This window comes from Pleurodeles waltl, chromosome 10 (assembly GCF_031143425.1).
Source record: "Pleurodeles waltl isolate 20211129_DDA chromosome 10, aPleWal1.hap1.20221129, whole genome shotgun sequence".
Taxonomy (NCBI): Eukaryota; Metazoa; Chordata; class Amphibia; order Caudata; family Salamandridae; genus Pleurodeles; species Pleurodeles waltl.
Genome location: NC_090449.1, coordinates 507,598,037 through 507,620,057, shown reverse-complemented (window position 1 = coordinate 507,620,057; position 22,021 = coordinate 507,598,037).

Here is a 22,021-nt window from a genome sequence, read left to right as displayed (position 1 = left end):
AAACTGGTAAGTACACCGTTACCATGCTGTATGGGCAATGCCTGTGTGGAGTGGGGTGGATGAAAGATGGGGGGGGGAGAATGAAGTGTGCATGAAAGAACGGTGAGTGCATGTGCCACATGGCAAGGGTAGGGATGCGGGCCAATGACTGTGACGGTGCAGTTGGTAATTACTTCTCTTTTTCCCCTGTACAATTCCTGTAGGTCAGCGCCCACCAGAAGAAGGATATTTGGCGTGCCATCGCCAAGGAAGTCCGGACCCTGGGGGTCTACCACAGACGGAGCACCCACTGCCGGAAAAGATGGGAGGACATTCGCCGCTGGAGCAAGAAGACGGCGGAGGTCCAGCTGGGGATGGCCTCCCAACGAGGGAGGGGTGCCCGTCGCACCATGACCCCCCTGATGTTCAGGATCCTGGCGGTGGCGTACCCGGAGTTGGTGGGGCGCTTGAGGGCATCACAGCAGCAACAAGGGGGTGAGTACACTCTCATTCAGCTGATTCAGAGCACATTGGAGGTGTCTGGGTGGGGGAGGTGGGCTGTGGGTTCCCCTAGGCCAGGGTGAGTTTGCTAGTTAAGTCCCCTTTTTCAGGCAGGCCCTGTGGCACCCCACCCCACCTGGGTACGGTGGCAACTACACATAGTCAGGCTCCTGTGACATCCATGTGTGCAGAAATCGGCCATAGCCTTGTAAGCCATGTCCCAGGGATTGAATAGTGGACCCCAAGTGCGCGGCATAGTGCAGGGGGCTTCTGTGTCTGTTGTGTCCGCCAACTGTAGCGGTATTGCATGCACTCAGCATGTCTTTCTTCTGCCTCCCCCCCTTTTTGTGGTCTCCCTGTACTTGTGTGCATTAGCATCATCAGGTGGAGGCAGGAGGGAGCTGCATCCCACATGGCCCTGGAGGGCGACACTACGGACTCTGAATTCACCAGTGGGATGGAGGGCGAGGGGAGCTCCACGGCGGGGACAGGAGCTGACACCAACGATACAGACTCCTCCTGTGATGGGAGCTCCCTTCCGAAGGTGGCCCCATCTGTGCCCCCCGCATCTACAGGTACAGCCGCCACCCCCCTACCAGCACCGCCCTCCCAGCAGCCCCTCAGCCTTTGCCCCATGCCCGCTCACCCAGGAAGGTGGGCATCACCTTCGCCCCAGGCACCTCAGCCCCTGCCCCAGTCACCCCTGCTGCCCTCAGTGAGGAGGCCATTGACCTCCTCAGGTCCCTCACTGTTGGGCAGTCTACCATTTTGAATGCCATCCAGGGTGTAGAGAGGCAGTTGCAACAAACCAATGCATTCCTGGAGGGCATTCATTCTGGTCAGGCAGCCCTTCAGCGAGCTTTTTAGACTCTGGCCTCAGCACTGATGGCAGCCATTGTCCCTCTCTCTAGCCTCCCCCCTCCAACTTCCTCCACCCTGACCCACACCCCTGTACCTCAGCCTATCCCAAGCACACCATCAGACCGGCATGCACACACCTCAACACACAAAGGAAGCTCTGGCAAACATAAGCACCACACATCCCACAGGCACTCACGCAAGCATCATACACATGCAGACACACCAACATCTACTGCCTCCACTGTGTCCCCCTCCTCCTCATCTCCCTCCTCCCTCCCTGTCTCCTCTCCACTCACACCTGCATGCACTACATCTTCAGCCACTACATCCATCACCAGCACACCCACCACCACACCCCGCTCACGTGCAGTCACCACCCCCACTACCATTCACACATCCCCTGTGCCCTCTCCCAGTGTGTCTGTGAAGCCACCTCCCAAGGTACACAAACGCAACCAGACACCCACCCAACAGCCATCCACCTCACGACAGCCTCCAGCCCATGCACCTTCACACAAAGTCAGCAAATGTACACCTCCTACGACCACAACCTCTTCCTCCACTCCTAAACCCCCTCCAGCTACCCGTCCCAGTGTTCCTAACTTTTCCTGGCCAGCCTTGTCCTCTTACTCTCACCTCCCCCACCCTGTCAGTCTCCTAGGGCCCGACTCTCCAAGTCCCAACTTGGCACCTCAGCCACAACATTGGCAGGACCAGTGGTGCCAGTAGTCACTGGATTATGGAGTGCACCAGGCAGCAGGGCAGGCAGTGTGGCAAGGAGCCACAGCACGGACAGTCCCCCACCTGTCAAGCATCAAAAGTTGGACAGTGCCCGGCTGGAGAGGGGAAGCCACCAGCCACCAAAGTCGCTCCCAGGGGTACAGTTGAGATTGTGGAGACAGCTGCAACACCATCCAAGGTGGGGAAGGGGCACAAGAAAACCGGCAAGTCTGGGAAGATCAGCACGGCGGACAAGACCGCCATCAGCCCCGCTGCCCAGGAGGCGACCGCCAGCAGCCACATTGCCCCAGACAGGACTGCCATCAGCAGCCCCGCTGCCCAGGAGGCGACCGCCAGCAGCCACACTGCCCCAGACAGGACAGCCAGCAGCAGCCCCGCTGCCCAGGAGGCGACCGCCAGCAGCCCCACTGCCACAGATAGGACTGCCAGCAGCAGCCCTGCTGCCCAGGAGGCGACCGCCAGCAGCCCCACTGCCCCAGACAGAACTGCCAGCAGCAGCCCTGCTGCCCAGGAGGTGACCACCAGTAGCCCCACTGCCACAGACAGGACCGCCAGCAGCTGAGCCGCTACAAGCACCGCTGCCAAGGACACCGCCACCACAAGCACCGCTGCCAAGGACACCGCCGCCACAAGCACCGCAGCCAAGGACACCGCTGCCACAAGCACCACTGCCAAGGACACCGCCGCCACAAGCACCGCAGGCCCATGAGCGCAAAAAGCTCTGACGGTACTGAGGCCGCCACGAGCAGGATGAAGCACTATGGGCACAAGGCCCCCTCCAGAACCAGTGGAGATTGTCATCCACTACCTCAGTCCTTGGCAGGATGAAGCACTCTGGGCACAAGGCCCCCTCCACAACCAGTGGAGATTGACATCCACTTGAGAGACTGTGGCTTTGCACTCCCAAGGATATAACAGTGGGCAAACCACCCACTGTAGAGACTTGAGAGACTGTGGTTTTGCACTCCCCAGGATATAGCAGTGGGGAAACCATCCACTGTAGAGACTTGAGAGACTGTGGTTTTGCACTCCCCAGGATTGAACAGTGGGCAAACCACCCACTATAGAGACTTGAGAGACTGTGGATTTGCACTCCCCAGGATTGAACAGTGGGCATGGGGCCCCCTTGTGGATTTGGCGTCGTGCACCCACCCGGCTGAGGTGCTCCCCCTTTACTTCCCCCTGAGGTGCCTGTTTTACTTCTATCTGATACCCCTGCAGTGTTCGCTCCGTCTTGTTCAGGTATCTTGTGTGGGCCTCGCCCATGCCTTTTGGGCCCAGTGATCCATGGACTATGATGGTGGACTCCCTTGGACTTGTGTTCTTGGTGTATATAATTGTATATAGTATAAATGTATATATTTGTAAATATTTTTGATGTATGTAATTGAATATATCACAATTTTTCGACTCTTTTCCTATTGTCCTTGCATTCTTCCAGGGGGGTTTGGGGAGTGTAACTGTGATGCATCAATATGTATTAGCATGTGTGTTGTAGTGGGTGAGGGTGGGGGTGTTGCGTGTTGTGTGTGTGTGTCACTCTCTTTTCTCTCCCCCCTCCCCTGTGTCATAGGTGCAGTACTCACCGTTGTCTTCGCCGCCGGCGTTTGTGCTCCTGGTAGAGGAGCAGGAAGATAAAGGCTGGCAGAATCTGGAGCTCGGGTTCCATGGCGTCCTGGTTCCTCGTTGGGTGTGTAGAGGTGAGCGTTTTCCCTTCGAAGTCCTGTTTCCGCCTTGTTTTTGTTTGCGGTGAATCCGCCCCGTAAAAGGTGGCGGATTGATGGGTTGTAATGCTGTGGGCGGTACATTGTCTCCCGCCTGTCTGTTGGCGGTTACCGCCGCGGTGTTTGTTTGTACCGCCGTGGCGGTCGGAGTGTTAAAGTGGCTGTCTATGTTGGCGGTTTCCGCCACTGTCGTAATTCCATTTTTTTTACCGCCGGACTGTTGGCGGTCTTACTGCCACTTTAACACCGACCGCCAGGGTTGTAATGACCCCTAATGTCTTTAAATCCCAGGGCCCATACACACCGCACAGACAAAATCTCTCACTCTAGAGTCTTAAACAAACAAGTTACTTACCTTTTGTAACGCTTCTTCTGATGGATACACTAGCTACCTGTGGATTCCTCACCTTAAGAATTCTCCCAATGCGCCAGCATTCAATGGAAAAACCTTCTTCCCAGCTCTCCACGTCGACGAAGACGTCTCAATTGAACGGCTCCCACGCGACTCCGTCTGACGTCACCGTGACAATAAGAGGTCCTCGCCAGTGTGCTGACGTCAGTTTCACCCATTTCCTTATGTGCCTTTGAGGGGAACAGGTGAAAACCGACCTCACCATAACTCAAATGAATATACACATAAAACCATATTGATGTAACACAATTACAACAATCATTTATATAGAAAATAATCAAAACATATATACACTTGTAACAAAGAAGTCTTGGTATGGCCACACAGGCACCAGGAGGCAGGTAGGACTGTGAGGAATCCACAGGTATCTAGTGTATCCACCAGAAAAAGCGTTACCAAAGGTAAGTAACTTGATCTTCTGATGGATACAACTACCTGTGGATTCCTCACCTTATGAATAGAGTCCCAAAGCAGTACCGCACTCAGAGGTGGGGGGCCTGACCGGTCAAACCAATAAATCCTGCAACACAGAACGTGCAAAATGGCCATCCCTCCTAACGTCCGCGTCCAAGCAATAATGCTTTGCGAAAGTGTGTAGGGACGCCCAAGTTGCTGCCTTGCAAATATCCATCACCGGAACCCCTTTAGCCATGGTCACAGTGGCAGACTTAGCCCTGGTCGAATGGAGGAACCTTCTTTGCCAACGAGTAACAGATCTTAATGCAAAAAATGACCCACCTGGATATTGTTATTTTATGGACCGCTCTGCCCTTCCTCTTTCCTACATATCCAACGAAGAGCTGCTCCTCCAACCGAAAGTCCTTTATTCTCTCAATATAAAAACTGAGAGCCCTTCTGGGGTCCAAACGATGGACTTTGAAAGATGAGGAGGAGGGTAGAAATATGGAAGGGTAATAGAATGCCCCATATGGGAATGAGTGACAACTTTAGGGAGAAAAGCTGCCCTGGTTTTCAGCACCACATTGTCAGCAAAGAATGAAGTAAAGGGAGGTTTCACACTAAGGGCCTGAAGCTCACCCACATGCCTAGCAGGCGTAATAGCTATCAGGAAAACCGTTTTAAGAACTAAACATCTTAACAGACAAGAATGCATGGGTTAAAACGGTGAACCCATTAAAAAAGTCAAAACCAGATTTAAATCCCACTGAGGCATAAGAAACGGAGTGGGAGGAAATGTATTTGTTAAACCTTTTAGGAATCTAATAACAATAGGCGATTTAAACAAGGAGGGTTGATCCGGAAGGCATAGAAAGGCTGACAGTGAAGACAAATAGCCTTTCAGAGTTGCAACTGCACAACCCTTCTGTACTAAAGTGAAAGCAAACAACAGAACATCAGACAGATTGGCTCTGAAGGGATCAATGTGTTTCTCTCCACACCAAGCCACGAATTTTGCCCACCTGCCGGCATAAACAGACTTAATGGAGTGTCACCTGGCTGATAAAAGAACATCCACTACCTCTGGTGGGCGAGAGAAAGAACTCAGATTGCCCCATTCAATCTCCAGGCATGAAGGTGCAGGCTCTGGAGGTGGGGGTGTAGAACCTGCCCCTACGACTGCGAGAGGAGATCTGCCCTGAGAGGGGGACGGAGGGGAGGGCACACTGAGAGTTGGAGAAGGTCCGTGTACCACACCCTTCTCGGCCAATCCAATGACTTGAGCGATCTTGGCGAATCTTCCTCTGGACCCGAGGAATCAAGGGTATGGGGGAAACGCGTAAAGCAACTGGTCGCACTAAGACATCTGAAATGTGTCCCCCAAAGCTCCTTGCACCGGATACTGGAGGCTGCAGAACGATGGGCAGTGCGTGTTCTCCCGAGTGGCAAACAGATCTATCCGCGGAGAACCCCACATCCGAAAGATGTGAAGGACCAGATCCAGATGGAAACGCCACTCGTGATGGGCAGAGAAATGCCAACTGAGACTGTTCTCACGTATGTTGAGCACTCCGGCCAGATGATTCGCTATAAAGCAAACCCGATGGTCCTGAACCTAGGACCAGAGCCGCAGAGCCTCTCTGCAGAGAAGTTACGACCCCACTCCTCCCTGCTTGTTTATATACCACATTGCAGTAGGGTTGTCTGTCAAGACTTGAACTAACTGACCGCAAAGGGACGGGATGAAGGCCTTGAGAGTCAGACATATCGCCCACAATTCTAACAGATTGATATGAAAAGTCAGTTCCACTGGAGACCAAAGACCTTTGGTCTCCAGGTCCCCCAGATGAGCTCCCCACCCTACGGTGGAAGCATCCGTTATGACCGTGGCCACCGAAGAAGGCAGTGAAAACGTCCTTCCTTGGGAGAGGTTGCCGTCCACAGCCCACCATCGTAGATCCTCTGCAGTGTCTCTGGAGATCGATATTGACTGCTCGAGATCCTCTTTGTGTTGAAACCACTGCTTGCGGAGGCACCATTGGAGAGCCCTCATGTGCCAACATGCATGAGTGACCAACAGAATGCAAGAAGCAAACAGACCGAGCAGGCACAGGACCTTGAGGACTGGAACAACCGCTCCATTTTTAAACATTGGTATTACCGCCTGAATGTCCTGAATCCGCTGAGGCGGAGGATAGGCCCTATTCAATGTTGTATCCAGTATCGCCAACAAAGAAGTCTTGGTATGGCCACACAGGCACCAGGAGGCAGGTAGGACTGTGAGGAATCCACAGGTATCTAGTGTATCCACCAGAAAAAGCGTTACCAAAGGTAAGTAACTTGATCTTCTGATGGATACAACTACCTGTGGATTCCTCACCTTATGAATAGAGTCCCAAAGCAGTACCGCACTCAGAGGTGGGGGGCCTGACCGGTCAAACCAATAAATCCTGCAACACAGAACGTGCAAAATGGCCATCCCTCCTAACGTCCGCGTCCAAGCAATAATGCTTTGCGAAAGTGTGTAGGGACGCCCAAGTTGCTGCCTTGCAAATATCCATCACCGGAACCCCTTTAGCCATGGTCACTGTGGCAGACTTAGCCCTGGTCGAATGGAGGAACCTTCTTTGCCAACGAGTAACAGATCTTAATGCAAAAAATGACCCACCTGGATATTGTTATTTTATGGACCGCTCTGCCCTTCCTCTTTCCTACATATCCAACGAAGAGCTGCTCCTCCAACCGAAAGTCCTTTGTTCTCTCAATATAAAAACTGAGAGCCCTTCTGGGGTCCAAACGATGGACTTTGAAAGATGAGGAGGAGGGTAGAAAGATGGAAGGGTAATAGAATGCCCCATATGGAAATGAGTGACAACTTTAGGGAGAAAAGCTGCCCTGGTTTTCAGCACCACTTTGTCAGCAAAGAATGAAGTAAAGGGAGGTTTCACACTAAGGGCCTGAAGCTCACCCACATGCCTAGCAGGCGTAATAGCTATCAGGAAAACCGTTTTAAGAACTAAACATCTTAACAGACAAGAATGCATGGGTTAAAACAGTGAACCCATTAAAAAAGTCAAAACCAGATTTAAATCCCACTGAGGCATAAGAAACGGAGTGGGAGGAAATGTATTTGTTAAACCTTTTAGGAATCTAATAACAATAGGCGATTTAAACAAGGAGGGTTGATCCCGAAGGCATAGAAAGGCTGACAGTGAAGACAAATAGCCTTTCAGAGTTGCAACTGCACAACCCTTCTGTACTAAAGTGAAAGCAAACAACAGAACATCAGACAGATTGGCTCTGAAGGGATCAATGTGTTTCTCTCCACACCAAGCCACGAATTTTGCCCACCTGCCGGCATAAACAGACTTAATGGAGTGTCACCTGGCTGATAAAATAACATCCACTACCTCTGGTGGGCGAGAGAAAGAACTCAGATTGCCCCATTCAATCTCCAGGCATGAAGGTGCAGGCTCTGGAGGTGGGGGTGTAGAACCTGCCCCTACGACTGCGAGAGGAGATCTGCCCTGAGAGGGGGACGGAGGGGAGGGCACACTGAGAGTTGGAGAAGGTCCGTGTACCACACCCTTCTCGGCCAATCCAATGACTTGAGCGATCTTGGCGAATCTTCCTCTGGACCCGAGGAATCAAGGGTATGGGGGAAACGCGTAAAGCAACTGGTCGCACCAAGACATCTGAAATGTGTCCCCCAAAGCTCCTTGCACCGGATACTGGAGGCTGCAGAACGATGGGCAGTGCGTGTTCTCCCGAGTGGCAAACAGATCTATCCGCGGAGAACCCCACATCCGAAAGATGTGAAGGACCAGATCCAGATGGAAACGCCACTCGTGATGGGCAGAGAAATGCCAACTGAGACTGTTCTCACGTATGTTGAGCACTCCGGCCAGATGATTCGCTATCAAGCAAACCCGATGGTCCTGAACCTAGGACCAGAGCCGCAGAGCCTCTCAGAGAAGTTACGACCCCACTCCTCCCTGCTTGTTTATATACCACATTGCAGTAGGGTTGTCTGTCAAGACTTGAACTAACTGACCGCAAAGGGACGGGATGAAGGCCTTGAGAGTCAGACATATCGCCCACAATTCTAACAGATTGATATGAAAATTCAGTTCCACTGGAGACCAAAGACCTTTGGTCTCCAGGTCCCCCAGATGAGCTCCCCACCCTACGGTGGAAGCATCCGTTATGACCGTGGCCACCGAAGGAGGCAGTGAAAACGTCCTTCCTTGGGAGAGGTTGCCGTCCACAGCCCACCATCGTAGATCCTCTGCAGTGTCTCTGGAGATCGATATTGACTGTTCGAGATCCTCTTTGTGTTGAAACCACTGCTTGCGGAGGCACCATTGGAGAGCCCTCATGTGCCAACATGCATGAGTGACCAACAGAATGCAAGAAGCAAACAGACCGAGCAGGCACAGGACCTTGAGGACTGGAACAACCGCTCCATTTTTAAACATTGGTATTACCGCCTGAATGTCCTGAATCCGCTGAGGCGGAGGATAGGCCCTATTCAATGTTGTATCCAGTATCGCCAACAAAGAAGTCTTGGTATGGCCACACAGGCACCAGGAGGCAGGTAGGACTGTGAGGAATCCACAGGTATCTAGTGTATCCACCAGAAAAAGCGTTACCAAAGGTAAGTAACTTGATCTTCTGATGGATACAACTACCTGTGGATTCCTCACCTTATGAATAGAGTCCCAAAGCAGTACCGCACTCAGAGGTGGGGGGCCTGACCGGTCAAACCAATAAATCCTGCAACACAGAACGTGCAAAATGGCCATCCCTCCTAACGTCCGCGTCCAAGCAATAATGCTTTGCGAAAGTGTGTAGGGACGCCCAAGTTGCTGCCTTGCAAATATCCATCACCGGAACCCCTTTAGCCATGGTCACAGTGGCAGACAGCCCTGGTCGAATGGAGGAACCTTCTTTGCCAACGAGTAACAGATCTTAATGCAAAAAATGACCCACCTGGATATTGTTATTTTATGGACCGCTCTGCCCTTCCTCTTTCCTACATATCCAACGAAGAGCTGCTCCTCCAACCGAAAGTCCTTTGTTCTCTCAATATAAAAACATAGAGCCCTTCTGGGGTCCAAACGATGGACTTTGAAAGATGAGGAGGAGGGTAGAAAGATGGAAGGGTAATAGAATGCCCCATATGGAAATGAGTGACGACTTTAGGGAGAAAAGCTGCCCTGGTTTTCAGCACCACTTTGTCAGCAAAGAATGAAGTAAAGGGAGGTTTCACACTAAGGGCCTGAAGCTCACCCACATGCCTAGCAGGCGTAATAGCTATCAGGAAAACCGTTTTAAGAACTAAACATCTTAACAGACAAGAATGCATGGGTTAAAACGGTGAACCCATTAAAAAAGTCAAAACCAGATTTAAATCCCACTGAGGCATAAGAAACGGAGTGGGAGGAAATGTATTTGTTAAACCTTTTAGGAATCTAATAACAATAGGCGATTTAAACAAGGAGGGTTGATCCGGAAGGCATAGAAAGGCTGACAGTGAAGACAAATAGCCTTTCAGAGTTGCAACTGCACAACCCTTCTGTACTAAAGTGAAAGCAAACAACAGAACATCAGACAGATTGGCTCTGAAGGGATCAATGTGTTTCTCTCCACACCAAGCCACGAATTTTGCCCACCTGCCGGCATAAACAGACTTAATGGAGTGTCACCTGGCTGATAAAATAACATCCACTACCTCTGGTGGGCGAGAGAAAGAACTCAGATTGCCCCATTCAATCTCCAGGCATGAAGGTGCAGGCTCTGGAGGTGGGGGTGTAGAACCTGCCCCTACGACTGCGAGAGGAGATCTGCCCTGAGAGGGGGACGGAGGGGAGGGCACACTGAGAGTTGGAGAAGGTCCGTGTACCACACCCTTCTCGGCCAATCCAATGACTTGAGCGATCTTGGCGAATCTTCCTCTGGACCCGAGGAATCAAGGGTATGGGGGAAACGCGTAAAGCAACTGGTCGCACCAAGACATCTGAAATGTGTCCCCCAAAGCTCCTTGCACCGGATACTGGAGGCTGCAGAACGATGGGCAGTGCGTGTTCTCCCGAGTGGCAAACAGATCTATCCGCGGAGAACCCCACATCCGAAAGATGTGAAGGACCAGATCCAGATGGAAACGCCACTCGTGATGGGCAGAGAAATGCCAACTGAGACTGTTCTCACGTATGTTGAGCACTCCGGCCAGATGATTCGCTATCAAGCAAACCCGATGGTCCTGAACCTAGGACCAGAGCCGCAGAGCCTCTCTGCAGAGAAGTTACGACCCCACTCCTCCCTGCTTGTTTATATACCACATTGCAGTAGGGTTGTCTGTCAAGACTTGAACTAACTGACCGCAAAGGGACGGGATGAAGGCCTTGAGAGTCAGACATATCGCCCACAATTCTAACAGATTGATATGAAAAGTCAGTTCCACTGGAGACCAAAGACCTTTGGTCTCCAGGTCCCCCAGATGAGCTCCCCACCCTACGGTGGAAGCATCCGTTATGACCGTGGCCACCGAAGGAGGCAGTGAAAACGTCCTTCCTTGGGAGAGGTTGCCGTCCACAGCCCACCATCGTAGATCCTCTGCAGTGTCTCTGGAGATCGATATTGACTGCTCGAGATCCTCTTTGTGTTGAAACCACTGCTTGCGGAGGCACCATTGGAGAGCCCTCATGTGCCAACATGAATGAGTGACCAACAGAATGCAAGAAGCAAACAGACCGAGCAGGCACAGGACCTTGAGAACTGGAACAACCGCTCCATTTTTAAACATTGGTATTACCGCCTGAATGTCCTGAATCCGCTGAGGCGGAGGATAGGCCCTATTCAATGTTGTATCCAGTATCGCCCCTATGAACACGAGGCGCTGGGAGGGCTCCAGGTGAGACTTGGGCACGTTTATCGAAAAGCCCAGACTGAACAACAACTGAGTTGTCATCTGGAAGTGATGCAGCATGGGTTCTGGAGACTTGGCGTTGATCAACCAATTGTCCAGGTAAGGGAATACCGATATTGCCTTCCTTCTGAGACTTGCTGCAACCACCGCCATCACCTTCCTGAAGACCCGAGGTGCAGAAGTAAGACCCAACGGAAGGACCGCAAACTGGTAGTGTTGCGACCCCACCACAAAACAGAGATACTTCCTGTGCGACTTAAGAATAGGGATAAGAAAATAAGCATCCTGCAAGTCGACAGACACTATCCAATCCTCTTTGTTCAATGCTAGAAGTACCTGCGCAAGAGTCAGCATCTTGAATTTCTCCTGTTTGAGGAACCAATTCAAAATCCTCAAATCCAGGGTTGGTCTCAATTGACCATCCTTGTAGGGAATCAGGAAATATCTTGAATAACAACCCTGACCCCTTTCCTGCTCTGGAACCAACTCCACTGCACCTTTTGATAACAAGATTTGAACCTCCTGCTGCAACAACAGGAGATGGTCTTCTGAACAAAACGAGGGACGAGGAGGGATGGGAGGGGGGAACTCCTGAAAAGGAAGAGCATATCCTTTCCTCACAATATTTAGAACCCAGGAGTCTGAAGTGGTGAACTCCCACTTGTGGAGAAAAAGACATAACCTTCCCCCCAACAGGGGAAGTATGGCTCAAAATGGGCAGAAAACTAGGGCTGCTTCCCTTGTTGTTGTCCCCCAGAGGAAGAGGATGATGCAGGGTGCTGCTGGGTGGCCCCTGTTGTTCCGAACCCTCCACCGCCCTCTAAAGGATCTATATGGGAGGCTGGCAGGCTGTTGGACTGTGGACTGGGGTCTCCCACTGTAAACAGCTCCACGCCCAAACCCCCGAACCTCCGAAAGGACCTGAAAGGAGTAGCAGTGGAAGCCTGCAGACCCAAAGACTTTGCTGTGGCCCTACTGTCCTTAAAGCACTCTAAGGCAGAGTCAGCTTTAGCTCCAAACAACTTCTCTCCATCAAAAGGCAGGTCCAATAGAGTGGTCTTGACATCCGAAGAATAGCCAGAGGACCTCAACCACGCATGCCTCCTGGTAGCGATAGCGGTACCCATCGCCCTGGCCACTGAGTCTGTTGAATCCAGACCGGACTGGATAATATGCTTAGCCGCAGCCCGAGCGTCTGATAGAGGTCACCTAATTGCCCTTGCATCTCCTGCAGCAAGTCTGGAACCATAGCTTTATCTGTGTCCATTAGGGGGTACATATATCTACCTAACACACAGGTAGTGTTTGCTGCTTTCAGGGCCATACTACAGGAAGAAAAAGTCTTCTTGGCCGACTGCTCCATTCTCTTGGACTCCCTGTCCGAAGGAATCACAGGGAAGGAGCCTGGTGCAGAACGTGTGGAACATTAGGCCTGAACTACCAGACTCTCCAGGGTGGGATGCTTTGACAAAAATCCCGGATCTCCAGGAGCCATCCTATACCGTCTTGCCACAGATCTGTTCACAGCTGGGGACGAACAAGGCTTCCTCCGTACCTCTAAAATATGCTCTCTAAGAGCATCATTAAATGGGAGCAATGGTTCTGCTGAAGCCGAAGAAGGATGCAGGATCTCGGTTAAAATATTTGTTTTAACCTCAGCAGCAGGCAACAGAAGATCCAAGAAATTCACTGCCTTCCTGACCACGGAATGGAAAGAGGCTGCCCCTGGAGAAGAAAGGTTCCACTCCGGGGAAGTGTCTAGCCCACTGGCTGAGTCTAGGCCTTGATATTCCCCCAAGGGCTCCCTAATCTCTCCTTCCAGCAGCTGTCTTTGGTACTCCTGTTCCTCTAAAAGCCGTAGTGCTTTTCTGTGTGACCTCAACCAGGCCTCCAACCTTGGCGTCGACATAGAGTTAGCCGACGTTGATGACACCGGCTTCAAGACTGAAAGACATGGACCAGGAGAAGAAGGAGACACACTACGGTCCAATCCGGATCCATCCAGCACCGGAGCGGATCCCTTCGGCGCCGTGGACACCTGAGGCTCTGTCATCGGCGTCGACTGATAAGGCGATGTCATCGGCGCCGCAGGTCTAGAAGGCAGTGTCAACGGCGCCGTAGGCCTTTGAGGCGAAGTCATCAGCGCCAAACCGGTACCCTCATCCGGATAAAAGTGCATAAACGGTGCCACCTTGTAAGGAGCCGTGGAGCCCAATGTAAATGCCAAAGGACCCGTGGGACCAGCCGGTGCACCAGCAGGAGCCATAGCATTAAGCATATTAAACATGCCGCATCAAAAATGCCGCCGGATCCGCTCCCAGAGCAGAGAAGGCAAGATACTGCTGGTCTTCATGCGGCACTTGCACCGGCTGAACATCTAAATCCTGCACCCCAGGTGAAAAGCGAGGCACGACCACCTCAAAGACCGATGGTGGTGAAGAAGCCTGAAGGCTTTGAGGCTGTGGAGTCACCGTAGGACTAACCTCCCACGTCGCACGGTGCCGTCTAGATGGAGACCAGGACCTTGAACGGCTTCGAGCCGAACAACGCCGATAGTCGTGTTGACACCGCTTCTTATGTTTTTTCTAAGAAGTGTGAGAAGATGATCTACGATGACTTCTATGTCCTTTCTTCGCCTTAGCCAAAAAGAGTTTGGCTTCTCTCTCCTTCAGCGTCTTCGGATTCATGCTTTGGCAGGACACGCACTCCTCAACGTCATGCTCTGAACTTAAGCACCAAAGGCAATCATCATGAGGGTCCGTAACCCACATGCGACCCATGCACTCCCGACAAGGCTTAAACCTCGACTTCCTAGGAGGAGACATTGTAACCAGAGACAAGAGGGAACACCTTCGAAACAGTAGCAAGACCTAGGAGAAAAACATTAGCTTCGAAGGTACGGAAAAAAGGGAACTGACGTCAGCACACCGGCAAGGACCTCTTATTCTTAGGTGACATCAGACGGAGTCGCGTGGGAGCCGTGCAATTGCGATGTCCTCGTCGACGTGGAGAGTTGGGAAGAATATTATCTGTTGAATGCTGGCGCATTGGGAGAATTCATAAGGTGAGAAATCCACAGGTAGTTGTATCCATCAGAAAATGAAATGTAGACATGCATGGTTTAATCACCTTAGCTGCCAGAAAAAGAATTCAGCAGTTCAAAAGTGACATCATAATTATTAATAATAATATAATAATGATAGAAATGAAAAACGTCACAAACAAATATATAACAAAACATATATCAAATGTGATTAAAAAAATTAAAGCATTCAACAAAAGTGAAATAGAAATATCTAGATCAGGTCACACTTATTTGTGGACCCAGTGACGCCCTCTGGCATACGGGGTCACTGTATGTCTACTGCACATGGGCTCTGCCCCATCAGCACAGCAGATTCCTTCATGGCGGACCCTCCTGGCCGACAGGGTCACTGGCTCTTCACCAAGCAAGGGCTACGGCCCACTCAGCATAGCAATCTGTCCAAGATGGCCCCTTCTGGCATACCGGGCTGCTGATCCCTCACTGCACATGTGATCCGGCTCAACTGGCACAGCAATGATCACAGTTCACTTTGTGGCAGTCCCTCCTGGCACATGGGTCACCTAATCTTCAATGCATTTGGGCTCCAGCCCGATGAGCACAGCATTGTCCATGGCTCACTTCACAGCAGCCCTTCACTGGCATATAAGGATCACTAACTTTTTGCTGCACATAGGCAACAACCTGATCAGTGCGCAGGTTCTCTCCTCACACCTCACCCAGGAACTTCTCTCAGCAGGCCTTCACCCTGGGTCTCACTCCCTTGAATGCTTTCCTCTTCCTCACAGGGCACACTGGTCTTGGCAAGCAGGCAGACACAGGTGTTCCAAAGCTCCAGCGCAGATGGTCTTGGATTCTCTGGGTGAGGTCACCTCCCCCAGCTGGGAGACTAATAGGTCGTAGTATCCAGACCTAGGCACAGGAAGTATTGCAGAATTTTTCCTCTTTGCACAGCCTGATTGGCTGCTTAACAAATGCCAGTTTTTAGGGTCTGAAGCTCTTCTTCATACAGTCCATCTCCAGACACCAGGAGCCTCATAAGGAGTTCGGCGGATGGTTTGCATCGTCCACCGAACTTCCAACGGGGAGGTTGCGGCCACACTCACTACCTTCCCGTTGGACCCATTAAGAATTTCCCGTCAGGCCGGTGTACCGGGAAACAGGCTACAGCATTGTCTCTGGCTCATAATTGGGCTGGCAGCAATGCTGTAGCCAGTGGGGTGCACCAGGCTGTGAAGCAGACAGTGAACATTATGACGGTGTTGACCTATTCACCAAGCACATGTATTCAATATACATATACTGCACAACACTACACCCTTCTGATATTGTACCACTCAGAGGGCACATGCACACCCAGCACATGCATTTAACATGCACGCACTGAGCAACACTACATCCTTCATGTATTGTACCACTCAGAGGCACATATACAACCATCACATGCATATAACATACACGCACTGCAACGTACTGCCTTATCTCTGTAATATACCCTTTCCAGCCACAAATACACAGAGCACATGTACACAATGATATGCTGTGAGGCATTCCACACCAAACTAATGTAGGCCAAAGGGGAGTTAAGCACACTGCAGTGGATGGACCTTTAAATGAGTGAGTCTGTAGGCCTCAATGCAGTGACCCAGGTAATAGGACCTGTTCCCTCCTAGTGACCATTACATGGTTTGCTGCCACCACCGCGCTTGTGCTGCTTAACTGCTAGTAAAAGCAGTAGCCTTTCCTCACTATGAGAGCAGCGCTTTGGGCAACCCCAGATTGCAATTGAGAAGACAGGCCTATGTCATGGAGCAAATGTGTGATCAGTGTTTGTCTATGACAACAATAATCACTATTAGAGATCCACATCAGTACAGCTAGCACCCAGGGATAGGGTTCATGTTGGTTACCATAAAGAGGAGTTTTCCCTCCCAACATATATATACAGATGTAGAGTGGCTTTGGTTCAGCCCTCTTCGTCCAGTAGTTTGCCCATCTGTCATTCACATTTTGCTTCCACCCATAATAGCATGGGCATGGGTCAGCCTACTTCAGCCATTCGCTCTCTTGCACCATGAGTGGCAGTGCGCATCAACCTAAAAAGAAATGCACTGTAGTTCTGGGACTGGTGTGCCAATACGTTTCTTTGCCAATGCCTTTTTCTTTCCATTCTTGATCCTTATACTATTGTTGTCATTCTTGCAGGTTTATAATGTGTCTTGAGATTACACTGGTTTAAAGCTAATAGTATATTTTCTTTTCACCTGTAGGAGTTTTATTTTCCTGAGGTGTTCATTAAAAATAGAAAGAGTTTCTAATTCTTTATCTTTTATAAGTAGTTCTCCCTTGTAGGAAGCACCCATACTGTTCTATTTAAATTATGTGTAAACTATTTTTAAAATTTTACATTTGTACTGCAAATATATAACCCACACTTTTTAAAGCATATTTTATTTTTCATCTTTGCTGCTTATGCTTGCAATAAGTATTCTTCTTTTTAAAAAATTACTATTTCACAAGCTTGCCTAGGCAGGACTTATCAGCTTTGGTATTAGGCCTTGAGCCAACCATGTTATTGATACCACTTTGGGGGATGGGTTGTAATATGATTTATTGGCAAGGTATGGATGCCTAGAGATGGAAAATATGTGTTAGCAAGTCACACCTCCTTGCCTTTCTGAGTTACCACTCCACTCTCAAAACACCTTGATGTAAATGGAAATATGTTCATAATTTTTATTATTGTGAATGTTATTATTAAACATTACAATTACAGTAAATGTGATTATATAAATTGTTAATAATTATAATAGTAATTATGATTATATTAAGTACACCAAGTAAAAATTATATTTTTTTTAAATTAATTTATTTTTCCAGAGCTGGCAGTGAATGACTGTGCAGCATGATGAAGAAAACTGAAACACGCACACTCTGTCCCTCCGATCACCAGTGTACAATTCATTTATGGTCAAATGTCCAACATGGAGTTACAATGTTACGTCCACAGGACTACTCATCATGGAAAACTTTGTTGTAAGCAAGAGATGTCTTCTGAATGATCAACAGACACCTAGTCCAATTGGGAGAGGGTGGAAGTTGGAAAAACCCCAGGGAACAGAGCAACTGGTAGTGTACTGGATGGAGGGGCAGCCAGCACCTCAGGCTGTGTTAGTTCTACTAGCTTGCAACTACATTAGGAACTGCAAACTGCCAACATGTGTCTGCTGTCTAAATGACCCTAGGTGCACTGACATGCAGACTTTCCCACCTGTGAAAATCAAACAGATGTAGAGAATCATGACGCCTATTCGAAAGAAGAAGACTATAGGGGGTCATTACAACCCTGGCGGATGGCGGAGAACCGGCGGTAAGACCGCCAACAGGCTGGCGGTCTTACCTTGGTGAATTATGACCATGGCGGTTACCGCCATGGTCATCCGCCGGTTCTCCGTCCCGCCCGCCGGGCTGGAGACCAGGGTCTCCAGCCCGCGGCCGTCAGTATACCGCCGGCGGTATTTGGACCCGGCTTACCGCCGTGGATTTCCAGCGGTTTGAACCACCATGAAATCCATGGCGGTAAGCACTATCAGTGGCAGGGAATTCCTTCCCTGGCACTGATGGGGGTCTCCCCCACCCCCACCCCGACTCCCTCCCCTACAGCCCCCACCACCCCTGCCACCCCCCAAAGGTGGCAGGGCCCCCCTCCCCACCCCGACCCCCAACATAACATTACTCACACACACCCGACACGCATGCAGGCACCACCAACACACACACGCACACACCCCAACATACATGCCCACAGCCACACACACAGTCGGGCACGCACACCCACATTCAAACATATACGCACACAACCATACAGACATACCCACAGCCATACACGCACTCATTCCCATACACACAACACTCCCGCAAGCATACACGCACTCACACACCCCCTCTACATACACACACGCACACCCCCAAGCACCCACACAACACACAACACCCCCCACACCCCCTCCCCTAACGGACGATCGACCTACCTTGTCCGTCGATCGTCCGGGAGGGGACGGGAGCCATGGGGGCAGCTCCGCAGACACCTCCACGCCAACAGAACACCGCCAAGGCGAATCACAGGACGTGATTCGCTGGGCGGTGTTCTGTTGGTGTGGCGGTGGAGGTGGAGCAACCTCCACTTCCCCGCCGCCCGCAAGTATGGCTGTTGGCGGCTCTCCGTCGGAATAACGACGGAGAGTAGCCAACAGTCATAATACGCCGAGCGGCAAACCGCCTGCACAGGCGGTCTTCCGCACGGCGGTCCCTCGGCGGTCTTGCATAAAGACCACAGAGGTCGTAATGACCCCCTATATTGTTATTATTACTGTTAATAATCATCAGTATTTTTAATTTATATTGACTTTAACCAATCTGGTGGAATTAGATTTATTTTTCCACATGTTATGATGAATTTGTATGCTATTTATCAAAAATATGAAAATCATTATTTTTTTCCAGCAATGTTTGCTAATCCAATAAAAACAGGCTAAATGTAAAGAGTGATGACTTGCTATCACATATTTTCCATCACTAGGCATCCATACCTTGCAAAAAAATCATGTTAGAATCTATCACCGTGAGTGGTACCAATGGCCTAAATTTGGGGTCCTGGCTCATGGCCTATATTCATGATATGAGGTGAAACAATTTCTGACTGTCCAATCCACGCCTGCTATATGAACAGCCATCTGAAGAGGATGAATCATTTCTTAGCCCTTAATTTATAGGTGGCCTTCAATACTGCTAATTGTATCATCCCAAATGAAAGACAGAGCCCGTTTTCTTGTGCTTGAAACTCGTTACCTGAATGTCATGCACATAGCACAAATCTTTTCAATTAACTGCATCATCCCATTCGTGCTAGTTCAATAGGGACTAGGGCATTTTTAAAGGCATTTAGTCCCATTTCCCACAGAATTAGGTAATTATACTGTTATTCTATGTCCTTTTGTCAATTATATTTTTACATTTATTATTTCCTCATTTGTATTTATTTGTTTTATGCATGCATGTAATTTGTGCTCCTGGGAGTTTTGTACTTCATTTACTCTTATATTGTTTTTAAAATATTTTTTATTTGAGTTTTTGGAAGGTTTATCTCATGCTACATTCACACTTTTGTTACAAACAGTGGTCTCCAAAGGACTTTGAAAGCACCGTAAATTTTGAGAGCTTTCAAAACATATAATAAGAGTGCTTGATTAAGATTCAGTGAAAATTCAGGAGTTGATTTTGTTCTCTCTGTGAGTGGTCCGTCTGGAAACATTAAGAAGAGATGTGTTTCACTAACAAGGTGCACTTTCACAGATTCATGGGCTACCAGAGATGAGCTGAACTTACTAAGCAATATGGATATTTTGCAAGAAGTTGGTGGCTTGACATGTGACTGACTCTTCCACAGCCCCACTGACCTTTCAAAGGCACTTAGCTATAAAGACAACTTCAGGTTCCTGGCATGTGACTGCAGCTGACTCTAACCCACAGTTACCATCCTTTCAGAGACATGGCATTTCAGAACATTTACTGGTTCATAATATTTGACTGACTTTTTTTTTAGGTCAAGCAGGCTTTCAGTTCTACCTGTAGGATAATCTCGAAGTCCGTAAAATGTGACTGCTGGCCAGCCTCCCAGCAAGTCAGATGTGAAGACGTCACAGCTGTCGTGTTGTAGGAAAGCTGCCTCTGCTTCGTGGTCACACCATATTTTCGACCTTATGCACAACCCTATTTTTATGCTGGCTTTAGAATCTGTGCTGTTTACCCTTGCTAACCAGTGGTGAAGTACTTATGCTCCATATTAAAGCATCATCAAATTGGCATATTCCTAATTGGTATATGTAACTTATGTATACTATATGTAGTATATGGTACAAAATGTATCCAGGGACTGTAAGTTAAATGCCACTAGTGGTCTGTAGCATCTCTGTGCCCTCTCCACCTCAGTTATAGTGTAAAACATGCTGTTAGGTCTGCCATTGTAGTCTCACTGTGGAAATTTAAGCACTGTAATTTGACTTGCCAAAATAAACCCGTTTGACAGATCAAAACCTCCCTATTAAATATGATTAGGTAACCCTTATGTAGGTCTTAAAGTCCAGAAGACAGAGGGTATGGTATTTAAAAGTAGAATATGTAGAAATTTAATGTTAACATGTCCTTACAGCGACTAGCACCTAAAAGCTAATACCACTGTGGCAGACGTAGCTCTCCTATGTAGAAAACCAGACTACCAGATAAAATCCTAATACTGCATCTCAGGAACTAGACTAGCTGGAAAAATAATGGAACAGGAATTTTCAATAGTTATTAAAATCCAATTTAGTGGTATTTAGTAGTTATTGAAATCCAATTTAGTGGTAAAGTTGGATTTTTATTAAGTAAAACGAACTTTTAGAAGGTTATCTTTGTCTCTGCCTGAAGTGCCTGCAGGCTAATTTGCTCTTTCTCTCAAACTTTTTCGAACCAGACATTAGCATTTTAATTGATCGGATAAAGATTTGAAATGCTGCCCAGGAGCTGACCGAATGGGTAGAGGTGACTCCTCTAAAGCTCACTGAATACCCAGGATGGGTCTTATGAGTGTCTTTTTCTAAATGTCTGCTGAGTTTTACATATAACACTGGGGGGACAGCACTTGAAATTAAGGGAAACAGGATACCGAAACAATTCTTGTGAATCCCCTGACTGATTGCTGGAAAACATTACTTTTGTTCTACCAGACTTTTGTTTCTGAGCTTATTGTGTCTACAGTGGCTGCCTCAAACTGGATTTTAGTGCTAGATGAGAGATGACACTGGGTTTACCATAATATACTCCCCACACACATGCCCAGCCCTCTGAGTCTACGGTGAGTGAGGCTGAATACTTTTGCCATCTTGAAGATTTTTATGGGGTTGGCTCTGAAAGCTTTTACCCCATTGGTAAGGGCATGACTAGGATTCATTCCCACCCACTAGCACATGCCTGGCATAAATGTAGCATCTCCAAGCACCTAAAACAGAACAACTTGTACCTGAGGAAGAACAGAAGGGGACTTGAACCTGCTGTCTGTGACCTGAAAGAGCCATGATGGACAAAACCACAATTTTGTCTAGCTACACTATACAAAATACACTCAGAAATCCTTTTAGTACCTCGTCAATAATGAAACTGAAAGGCAGCGGTGGCAATAGAGCTCAAAAGGCATGACCTGATATTCAAAATGCCCAAACTTTCCCAAAACTGTGTAATACAGTTTTCCTTTCATGATTCTCTCCATCTCTAATTGATGATATGCTCCTACATACAGACTGGTAAAAATAGTTGCTTGACAAATCTGGTCTAAAAACTTCTATCAATGGTGAGGACTGCCACACTCATGTTGATGGCCGGACCACCGCACTCCAGGT